Source organism: Bos grunniens, chromosome 18 (assembly GCF_055505025.1).
Source record: "Bos grunniens cultivar Pamir isolate PY7600 chromosome 18, Bosgru_T2T1.0, whole genome shotgun sequence".
Lineage (NCBI taxonomy): Eukaryota > Metazoa > Chordata > Mammalia > Artiodactyla > Bovidae > Bos > Bos grunniens.
The window spans coordinates 31252028-31264192 of NC_141182.1; the positions used below are offsets into that span (position 1 = coordinate 31252028).

General features: G+C 36.7%; 1 long non-coding RNA gene across 12 annotated transcripts in view; it reads right to left on the minus strand.

Moving 5' to 3' along the window:
* LOC147353357 (uncharacterized) overlaps positions 1–12165 on the minus strand; it is a 238252-nt gene that overhangs the window by 13133 nt on the left and 212954 nt on the right. Inside the window, exon 4 of one of the 12 annotated variants that reach the window (XR_015145044.1) lies at positions 11544–12098. The exons of the other annotated variants lie outside the window; for them this stretch is intronic. This is a non-coding gene — a long non-coding RNA (uncharacterized LOC147353357). Of the gene's footprint in view, positions 1–11543; positions 12099–12165 lie in introns of those variants that run through there. 12 annotated transcript variants of the gene reach the window in all.

A 12165-nucleotide genomic window follows, 5' to 3' on the forward strand; every position in this document is an offset into this window, starting at 1 on the left:
GTAGCTGGAAGATTGAGCTACAAATTTACTTTTCTGAAAATATTAAAATCCCATTTCTTCGATCTTGGGTTCAAATGAAAATGTCCTGAGTTCTTCCTTGGGAATTAAATTTTACTTCCTCTGGTCTTGATCTACCCCAGTGGTCTTATTCCAAAGAGGCCCATTCACTGAAGCAAAATGAGCTATAGGCAGGTTAACCATAGTTATATACTTGCTTTATTCCTCTAATATACACAAATATAGTACATATTTCATTCTACTTGAATTGTACTGTCTATTCTTTCTCACTAGACTTGTAAGCCTCTTTCGGGCAGCAGTATTTATTTTGTCCCTTCCTTGATTTAAAAAGATTGCAATATCAGAAAAATACTATTACACTGGTGGTGTATACCATTTATATTATATTGTTTGGTGTGGACCAGTTTATCAAGTGCTTACATGTACCTTAGGTGACTGACATTCTCCATTTGTTGTTTCAGTCAGTGGACTGTGTGCCATTACTTACATGTTATTGATGACATAGCTGTGACTTGTAGAAGCCTTTCATAAACATAATGGAAGTGTTGTGATTCACACTCAAGTTTTCGTGTCCAGTGTACATTTGGTTACACTTAGTTTATCTCAACACACGTTACCCCAGCACTGTCACATAATATATATCCATAAATGTATTTAGATATACACAATGGAAATTTTTGATATTCCTTACAGTATTTTTCTCAGAAAAAAGATAGGTAATGTTTTGAAGAAGGAACCATGTCTTCAAACCTGAATTCCCAATAATGACAAGGAAGATGCTTGTAGAGTGTGAAACTGCCTACTCTCTCCAGTGTTCACTCTTCCTGGGCTTAATTATACATGAAATATGCAAATCACAACTTTCTGAATGTACACAGATTCCACAAACAAACACAAGTGCATTTTCAAGAGCGACTTTAATTTTCCTTCTTTTCATCCTAATTGACAACATTCATAGAAGGAGCACAGTTTGAGCAGTAAAAAGTCAGGACAAATTAACTACAGAGACAGTCTGAACTGTATAATATGTTTCCTCTTTCATTAAAAGAATGAAATATTGTCAGTGCCCTTTATGGTTTTAATTAAGTATGTCAGTATAATACTTAACTGAGAGGAATATGCAAATGATTGGTTTTTTTTATAAGGCCACAGCTAAATAAGCACAGCACTCTGCCAATACCCATCTCATTATATGTCTATGCAGAAGTCCTGTGCAGATTAAGTTATTATAGGTGTTTCTTTTTAACCTAGAAAGTAATTCCTAACATTTTCATGCTTAGGGATCTGCATAAAAATACTAGCAATTTTGCAATTGTTTTTATCATGCAGTACTCTTCTTAGAGAAAATGAATATGATGGATTCCAATGATCAGCATATTCCATGTTTGTGATCATAGAAGCCAGAAGGGAACTTTGAGGAATAGATCAAGCTGCCTTTCTATCTCTTCCTTGAGCATCAATCTAAGCATGCTTGATTGAAACTTGCAGAAATGAATGCATTATATCCTTCTAGACTTTAAGATGACCTGTGAGATACTGACAGACTTTGAAGACTAAAAAAAAAAAAAAACACACACACACACAAAAACAAAAACAAAACAAAAAACCTTGTTAAAGCCATGCCTAAACCATCATGGCAGATTCATGTTGCAGACTCTAATGCCTGTCTTCTGCTTGCTCTCAAACACCCTACAGTCCACTTAAGCCATATCACTAACTTTTCGTGTGTATTGTTTTTCTCTGCTTTTATCCTAAGTATGTGCAATAGTCTTTAATTAATAATGTCTTTTCCTTTCTCTTCCTCTGGACATTGTACTTTTCCATGTAATTTAAATACGAGTTGCCAGTCCAGGTTCGATGCACAATACTGGATGCTCAGGCTGGTGCACTGGGACGACCCAGAGGGATGGTATGGGGAGGGAGAAGGGACGAGGGTTCAGGATGGGGAACACATGTATACCTGTGGCGGATTCATTTCGATATTTGGCAAAACCAATACAATATTGTAAAGTTTAAAAATAAAAAATAAATAAATAAATACCCTGTCTTCTCTGAAAGCTTCCCCTTAGTGATCACTTGTCCATCCTATTTGTGCTATTTTTAGCCCTTTACACTTATCTGTTGCCATTAATTGGTTTTGTGATGCCATCTTAAACCTCTTTACACCCACTGCAAAATTGTGATTTCCTTGCCATTCTGAACCTATTGTTATTTGTCTTTCCATGGTTCGTTGTCCCCAGTCCCATGGAAACCTAATAGACATTGTTGGCAATTTAAAGTTTCTTTGTGTGACACATTTATTGATAAATGTCTAAGACATATTTTTGATAAAGATTGTTATAGATATTCTTTGGGGGAAATATTCATATATTTATTGAGCAATCTCTTAAATGGGATTAAAGTGATTTTCTAAGTATGCAGAGGACTAAAGAAATATGCTCTGACCTTCACTATTTTAAATAGTTGCTTGCAATTTAAAACATTCCTAACCGTACTATCCATAATTACCTAACCTTTCCCTCATCCTGAAATGCTGCATTCTGTGTGAATCTGATAAAGGTTAACTGAAAGAAAAGTAGAAATTATTTACTCTCTGATTTAAAAAAATATGTCTATCTATAACCTCATATAAAAGCAAACCCCTCTGTTAATAGTGAATGTAAGTCATTATTTGTGAAATTATTTTTCTTGTTTCTATACAATGAGAATACCCATTCCATTATTTTCAGGCTGAGATAGAAATACTCTTTTTGGAATGGAACCAGTTTCTTGAACCCAGAAGGGGCTGTCTCATCTGCCTTCTCTGCTGTGTGCCTTCTCTCAGCCTGATTGCTCTTGCTACACTTCTCCACCTGGGTGACTCCATCCTGTCTATCAAGGCATAGCAGCTGTCACTCTTATATATTTTCCCTGCCTGCCCCCAAATATCAGAATAAATGGGGCATAGATTAAGAAATCTATGCCCCAGTAATATGCTCTTTCCTCCCTGGTTTCATTCAGTTATTAATGCTTCCATTCAACAAATATTTACTGATAACCCCCTTTATGTTTGTAACTGAGGGTTCACTGGTAGATGACAGCTCCCATGATGTCTTTCCGGATGTTCAGTCTGGTTTAGGGTTGCTCTCACATAACACGTTTCGAACAGTATTAATTGTGTTTGTTTGCCCTGTCAGATTCTGTACTCTGTCCTGGAATGGAGGCTGCATCTTATATTGCCTCCTGAGCACCTAAGCCCTGAGAAAGAAGGCAGTCAGTCAATTTTTGACTAAATTGGTGCCCAGAGCAGCTTGCATTTGTTTAATCTCACTCTCAGTCCATTGACCAGTAAAGATTTGGTCAACTCTGCAATTCTGAGGGGTCCAGGTAGAATTGGAAATATGTTTTAAATCTTCTTGCAGTGTAGTATTCTGCATAAAATTGGAGTTCACTAAATATTCTTTATTTAGTTAAAGGCCACTCTGAATTTGTCTGCATGCTGTAATACATATGAATGAGTAGAATAACTGGTGAGGCTGTTGCCTGTCACTGTTTTTGAGTTCTGGGCACCTCCCATTGAGTATTTAATCACAACTCAGTCCTAATGATGTCAGCTCTGAGAAAGTAAGGCCTTCCGTTCAGTGTTAAGGCACGACTATTAATGTGGACAATATGCGTCATTGAGCAAGTATATATCTGCAGGTTCCCGTAACTTGGTTTCTATTGTTAATACCTCTTCCCGTAATTTGTCTCTTGCTCCAGTAATTAATAATAAGAGCAAATGTCATTCAATTAATATTTGGAAGATACTGAAGATGCCTCAAAATTTGTCCTTCATGGGCAGGAGTGACACTATGCTTGTTTGGAAAGCAGGGGGATGTCCATTCTAATGTTTATGATGAGAGCTCAGCAAGAAAGTGGGTGGCCCACTACTGGGACATGTGACTAGAGCCCTCTGGAGGGAAAAATGTCCTTAAGGTTCCCTAGTCCAGTTACTTCCCAGTGGACACCAAATGCTGCACATTAGAAAGAAGAGGCATTCTGTACCATGAGACAGTGAAAGGACCTAAAAATCAGTTCTTACTGAACTTAAAATGTAAAAGCTGATGCAACTGTAAGTACTTGTATTTTAATCTGCCAAATAATTAAGGAAATATAATCATCTCTCATTTATACTATCTCTTCAGAATAGCACCTTAGAAAAATTATATCTGTTATTACAATTAGCAAAAAAGAGTTTGCAGCTCCTAGTTGACCTAAAAATGACTAATGTTGTGTGACCTAAAATGAGTAAAGCATCCATTTTTCCACCATCATATATATGAAAAAAAAAATCTAACCTTAAACAGGGTTAACAGACACATGATGGTAACATATCACAGCAGACAAGATTGTTTGGCAGACCTAACTCCCATTCTCTAATGCGTTTCTCCCTCTAATGCTACCTCCACTTAAATGGCTGGAAAAAGCTTATTATGCACAACCCCTCCCTCTCTACAGTCAGAGAAGGGTGACATATTTCTCTAGGATTATAATTAACAGGATGCATTCTGGAAGCAAATCTTTGAGTTTAAATCCCATCTCACCCACTCACTAAGCTGTGTGACACTGAGCAAAACATGACTTTCCTCTTTCTTCTGTGGAATAAGAGATAACCAAAGCATCTACTCATCTGGTTACAGTGAGGTAGATATTTGAATGAGTTATTATGTAAAATATACTTAGAATGGCCTGTAGCATATAGTAAGTGCTGTATGTGTATAGCCTATTATTATTACTCACCATGTTCTTGTTAATTTTGACAAAGAAGGTAAATTGGAAATCTGCTGTTTTTGGAAAGCTTTTACTTTCCTAATAAAATCAAAAGTTGTAGCTGGCACTATACTGCCTACCTAATGCCAGTCATGAAACTGGAAATGATACCTGCAGCTGGAACAGATGGGTGGACATTATGAAAATGTAAGCATTGGGGAAAAGCTCAAGAGAATTAGAGATAAGCAAAACCTGAACTCAGGCCAACAGCGACCTCCCTCCTCTTGGGTGTTTAAACCACTGTAATCAAGTTTTACGTTAGCTGAAATTCAAAGCCTTTTTTTCACTGAGATGCTGTTGGATCTGATGTGATAGCTAACTTTTCTTACTGCCAGAGTTATGTAAAATGTTCTCTGCTTCTCAAAAGGATCAAAAAATGGAGCACATTTTATGAAGTGTTTTCGCACATAGCTTCTGGAACACTTAGATATTTTCAGGTCAAAAGAGCTTGTCCCTCAGTTAACATTATGTCTCATCACACATTTTCACTGTGGCATTAAGTTAATTGTCCAGATCTTACATGCGGAGAGAGCAACATTATTTCTAAGCCACTGAAGAAGTCCTTGGCAGTTTTAGAGACAGACTGTCTTTGAATGGACTATTTGATATTAGCTATGACATTTTTATTTTGCAGTGGAAATGTACACACTGATACTTGGGGTAGCCAGCCTCCCCGACTCCTCTCACTAATGCCTGCCTCCCGGTGCTCAGACCTTGTAAGGATTCCTCCCACATTTTACCAGTGTTGGTCTGTGTGATCAACAGCAGTGATTGTATGTCACTTCAGATTAGGTTATAAAAGACTGCAGTTTCTATCGAGGACTTTCTCTTCCTAGCCAGCTCCCTCAGAGCCCTCACTGTGGGCAAAGCGAGTTGCCATGTCCTAAGGACACTTAGGCTTCCTATGGAGAGCCTCCCTTGGCAGGGAACAGAGTCGATGGCCAGAAGCCAGTGAGGAAATGAGGCATGGCAACCACATGGATGAGCTTGGCAGTTAAGTCTTCAGCCTCAGTTAAACCCTGAGGTGACTACAGTTGGGCCAATCCAGCAGCTTACTGTAACCTTGTGAGAGACTCTAGACCAGAACCACTCAGTTAAGCCACTCTAAGGTTCTGACCCTAAAACACTGTCTGAGATAATAAATACATTGTTTTAAGCTACTAACTTTTTGGATTCCCAGCTGGCGCTAGTGGTAAAGAATCTGCCTGCCAGTGTAGGAGACATAAAAATACAGGTTTATCCCTGAGTCAGAAAGATCCCCTGGAGGAGGTCATGGCAACCCACTCCAGTATTCCTGCCTGGAAAATTCCAAGGGCAGAAGAGCCTGGTGGGCTACAGTCCATGAGGTTGCAAAGAGTTGGACAGAACTGAGCATGCACACACAAGCTATTAACTTTTAGGTTTTTTGGTTTGTTTTTAGCAGTAGATAAGAGTTATCTAGTTTTATTACAGTAAAATTTGAAGGCATCAGTCTTATGTGGTATGTCACAAGAATATGTTCAAGTCTGCTAATTCCCCAAGAATGTTCTATGAAATCTGAGTAATTGTTTTTTTTTAAAGGTATGTATGTATATATATACATACACATACATATATATATGTGTGTATTCATCAATATGCAGGCATATGTGTAGTGGCAATCTATGGACCTTAAGTGACAGATACTTTATGTGAGAAAAGAAAGGACACGTAACTGGAGGCAGATGCCTTGACTCAATGAGGCTCCAGTTATAATACAAAGAGAGGTGAGGAGCTTTTCCTTTCCTGATTTCAGAGTCCTTTATTTCCAGAAGAAGCCAATAAATCCTACTTCATGAAGACGTTAGAAAGTATAATAACATGACAAATATAAAACATCCAGGTCGTAAATTGGTACATATCCAGTACCCTATAAATGTATATCTCCTATAAGAACAAACCTTGAAATACAACTTAATAAGGGTACTAAACTACTTTGTTCATATTTAAAAATCATTGTATATCCATTTAAAAATTACTTACTCTATTTAAATGCTATCAATAATGTATTATATATATATATAACACACACACATATATATACATATACATATATATATATATACACATACACACACACACAAATATATAGCCATGCTATAAAGGCAATTTATTTTCATTCATATATATTGAATGTTAGAGACTTACTCAAGTGAAACATAGTTGTAGTTTAATCTAACAGTGATGAATTACTGGAGTGAATTCATGCAAACAGGGAAATTGAAATTAAATTCATCACACCAAGGAAAACACTTCCTACCCATGTAAATTAGCAGCTTTTCCGCTAAAATCAATTTGTTTTGGTAAATTATGCAAAAATCCTCAAAGGACTTAGGTAAGTAATTTATTATACTCTTGGCTGTTTCATAATGTTAGGAAATAAAATGTATTCACACAATACTAGATGGCATAAGCTGAGAGCTTTAGTGACAGTTTTTGTTTATTACAATTAATCTAACTTGACTGCACTGTCAGAACACCCACATTATATGGGACATATAATTTTTGTGCCAGTGCTTAGAAGATGCTACCTTAAAAAATAAAGAAAAACCTCTGTCGTTAAGAGTGCTGATTATTTCCTGAAACATTTTATGGCAAAGGTCAGTAATTTCAATAAAAAATGCCTTGAATTCTGTAGTTCCAAGAGAGGAAATTACCTTTCTAGCCAATATGAGAATACAGTTTTGCACAAGACTACTGTAGAATTTTTGGTATAATTCAAAGGGAATGTGTTTGTTTAGCAGATGATATTATGATAGTGTATCACCAAATCTAATATGCACCTGTAGTCACATGGAACATCCAGTAAATCTCTTTTAGCAAAAGGGTAGAAGTGTTATCTTTAAAAATCTCTCTCTCACCCTATATCCAATTGTTTAGGTTATTGGAGTCATTTTATTCATCTATACTTACAACCCTCTATTCTACTGTATGAGATCAGTTTTAGGAACATCATTTCTTGTCCAAAATGCATGAAATAGGCACTGAATGGCCTTGTATCTCCCATCTAATTACCCTCAAATCCCTTCCCCACATGGTAAAATGAAAGTGAGAGTGCTCAGTCATGTCTGACTCTTTGCCACCCCATGGACTATACTGAATACAGGATAGGATAGCCTTTCCCTTCTCCAGGGGATCTTCCCAACCCAGGGATTGAGCCCAGGTCTCCCACATTACAGGCGGATTCTTTCCCAGCTGAGCCACCAGGGTAGCTCAAGAATACTGGAGTGGGTAGCCTTTGCCTTCTCCAGGGGATCTTCCCAACCCAGGAATTGAACTGGGGTCTCCTGCATTGCAGGCAGATTCTTTACCAACTGAGCTACCCGGGAAGCCCCCCTACAGTGTAGGCAAAATTATGTTACCACACATGAAGCTGGTATGATACTCCACTGCTTGAGGTTACTTAGTGGTTACTTGTGACCACAGTAGGAATACTAACCTTACAGAATACCACATAAGACCTATTACATCATTACTTGCCTTGTCTTAAACCTTCCTTCAGGCCCTTCATCCCTATCCCATCAAATTCCTTGCCTACCCCAAAATACATCATGAATTTTTCAAAGTACATTATTAGCATAACCCCATCCACTGAAGCATGCTCTACCTTTTGCATGGCACCTCTCTTTTTTAGATCACTAAAATTTAGAGGACTTTACCCTTTTCAGCTTAAAGCACCTAAAATCATAATCATTTGTTTTTGTGTTCTCTCTCCAGAGCACATAAACTTCATAAAGACATAGTTGGTTTTATCTGTTGTTTTATGTGTATGTGTGTAAACACATTTCAAATAGTATAAATGCTTTTATACTAGCTGGTTATTTCCTTGATACTTCTAATCTGCTTTATTCTCCACAAATCTTGGAACTTCCTCAAACTAAGGTTTCCATGGTATGGTCTTTTGCATCCAATTATTTGCTCTCTTGGTCACAAAATTGGAAAACTGAAAATTTACTTAAGTACTTTATATATCATATAATCATGATAATACAATGAAAAAAATAAATAAATATCTTGGAAGTTACCCTGGAACCGTCTTAGCTTATTTTCTGATTAGGATCATTTCACCTATGTAATCTTATGTTTTTGATATAGTTGGTAGCTGACCTATTTCTGTGAACATTGGAAGCATCAAGTAGTTTTAAAAATAAATGGCCATCTACTGGCATGAAAACAGAAATATAGATTAATGAAACAGGATAGAAAGCCCAGTAATAAACCCACAACCTATGGACACCTAATCTATGACAAAGACAAGAATATACAATGGAGAAAAGATAGGCTCTTCAATAAGTGGTGCAGGGAAAATTAGACAGCTACATGTAAAAGAATGAAATTAGAATACTCCCTAACAACAAAGACAAAAATAAACTCAAAATGGATTGAAGACATGAATGAAAGGGCAAACACTATAAAAAAAATGCTTGGGGCTGGTGCACTGGGACGACCCAGAGGGATGGTATGGGGAGGGAGGAGGAAGGAGGTTCAGGATGGGGAGCACATGTATACCTGTGGCAGATTCATTGCGATGTTTGGCAAAACTAATACAATATTGTAAAGTTTAAAAATAAAATTAAACTAAAAAAAATATAAGCAGAACACTCTTTGACATAAACCACAGCAAGATCTTTTTTGACCCAACTCCTAAAGAAATGAGAATAAAAACAAAAATAAACAAATGGGACCTAATTAAACTTAAAACCTTTTCACAGCAAAGGAAACTACAAAAAAGACAAAAAGATAACCATCAGAATGGGAGAAAATATTTGCAAATGAAGCAACTGACAAAGGATTAATCTCTAAAATATACAAACAGCTCAATAAAAATCAAAAAAATGTGCAGAAACCCTAAGTAGACACTTCTTCATGAAGACATTCAGATGGCCAACACACATGAAAATATGTTCAACATCACTAATTATTAGAGAAATGCAAATCAAAACTACAATGAAGTGTCATTTCACACCTATCAGAATGGCCATCACTAAAATTCAATATAGAATAAATGCTGGAGAGGATGTGAGGAAAAGTGGAAAATTTACATTTTCACCCTTACGTACTGTTGGTGGAAATGTAAATTGGTACAGCCACTGTGGAGAACAATATAGAGGTTCCGTAAAAAACTAAAAATAAAACTACCATATAAGCCAGCAAACCCATTTCTGGTCATATACTCAGAGAAAACTATAATTCAAAAAGATACTTGCACCTCAGTGTTCATTGCAGCACTGTTTACAGTCACCAGGACATGGAAACAAATGTCTCCCAACAGGAAAATAGATAAAGAAGGTATGCTTCAGATATACACAAGGGAATATTACTCATGCATAAAAAGGAATGAAATGGAATCATTCGTAAAGACATGGATGGACCTGGAGATTGTCATACTAAGTCAAGTAAGTCAGAATAAGAAAAATATAGTAACATATATATGTGGAATTTAGAGAAAAGATACAGATGTGATCTTATTTGCAAAGCCGAAGTTTAGATGCAGATGTAAGGAACAAATGTATGAATACCAAGGAGGAATAGGGGCTTGGGATGAATTGGGAGATTGGAATTGACATATATACACTATTATGTATAAAATAGATAACTAATTAAAACCTATTATATAGCACAGGGTACCCTACTTGATGCTCAGTGGTGCCCTAAATGGGAGGGAAATCCAGAAAAGAGGGGATATGTGATTCACCTTGCTAAACAATAGAAACATTGTAAAGCAACTATACTCTATTACAAATTTTAAATAAAATAAATGACCATCTTTGAAAGACCTGATGGTTTCAATTAACACTGGCATCCATTCTCCATATGATCCTTATGATGATATTGGTGTTGAGACAGGCCAAGATTCCTCTCTAACCAACTTCCTAACATCAGGAGTTGAAGCCTAAGTTAGATTCATGTCATGATTTCAAACATCAGATTTTGTGTTCATCAGATTCCATCAGAAAACCACAATCTGCATGTGGATTCAACTTTATTCCACATGTATACCATTTTAAACAGTAAATGGAATTTTCACAAGTAAAATTGAATAATGCTACAATAAGGGATTATTTTATTTTAAGGAAGAAATTGGTACATCTTTAAGTAATGCAGATATCCATTTCTTGATAATTGAAATAACTGAAACACATCACAGCTTACTTCACAAGACTGAAATACTGGTATGACAGTGCTTCATATTCAAGGAGCCTGGAGTTAATGTCAAGTCCAAAGGATTTTGTTGCTTTTCAGTGAGGGTTTTATTGTTGTAGGGCTTCCCTGATAGCTCAGTTGGTAAAGAATCTGCCTGCAATGCAGGAGACCCAGGTTTGATTCCAGGGTTGGGATGACCTACTGGAGAAGGGATAGGCTACCCACTCCAGTATTATGGCCTGAAGAATTTCATGGACTGTATAGTCCATGGGGTCACAAAGAGTCGGACATGACTGAGCGACTTTCACTTTCACTTTACTTTCTTATTGTGATTTGTATTTTCTGGTTGATTTTATTGGGTAGTTAATAATTTTCTTCTTTGCCATGTCATTTATTACTATGGTTATTTTCAGAGATGTTTAAGATCAAAATATTCATTCTTTCAGAATTACTGTATCTGACACACACATATATATACACACATATATACATATATATATACACACACTCATATATGCACTTTAAACTTGATTACTCCATATAAAATTGCATTTTAAACATTTAAAGAAACATTTGTTTCCATTTTGAGGTTTCTTTTAATCAATATTATTTTCAGGTTTCAAGCTTTCATTGACAGTAAGCAATGTGTCTAAACAATGTAATGCAAAAATAAAAGCCTTAATGTTACCCAAGAGACTGTGCTATTATGGTTAAAGTTATTACTCTATTTAAGTGGCATGGGAGGCTTTCTAAAACCCAGACCCATGGTTTTTATTCTACACTTCTGGCTTTTCAGCTGCTCTCATTAATCTTGCAGTAAATGATGCAAATACAGGACTTGCAGGGTGCATCCAGTCTGCTTATTCTCTGTTTGTGGTCCCCAGTGGGTGTGAGGTTGTAGCTATTAAGGCGGTGTGTGTGTGCTGTTTTGAGGTACCACAAAGATAGATTAATTAGGCTGCAAATAGTCCCAATGACATTGCCAACAAAGCCTTTGATGGGCTCAGTCCGAGGTGGTTGAATCTGAAGATATTGATGGATAGGTGATCTCCCAAGAAGGGAAGTGATGATGAGAAGTAAAGGGGGAGCATCTGGTGCCTGTAGCAATGAACAGGCCATGGCGGTCGCTGCCAGAAACCAAAAAGGGACACGTTCATAAAAACACGATTTAACAAGACTAATGCAAGATGAAAA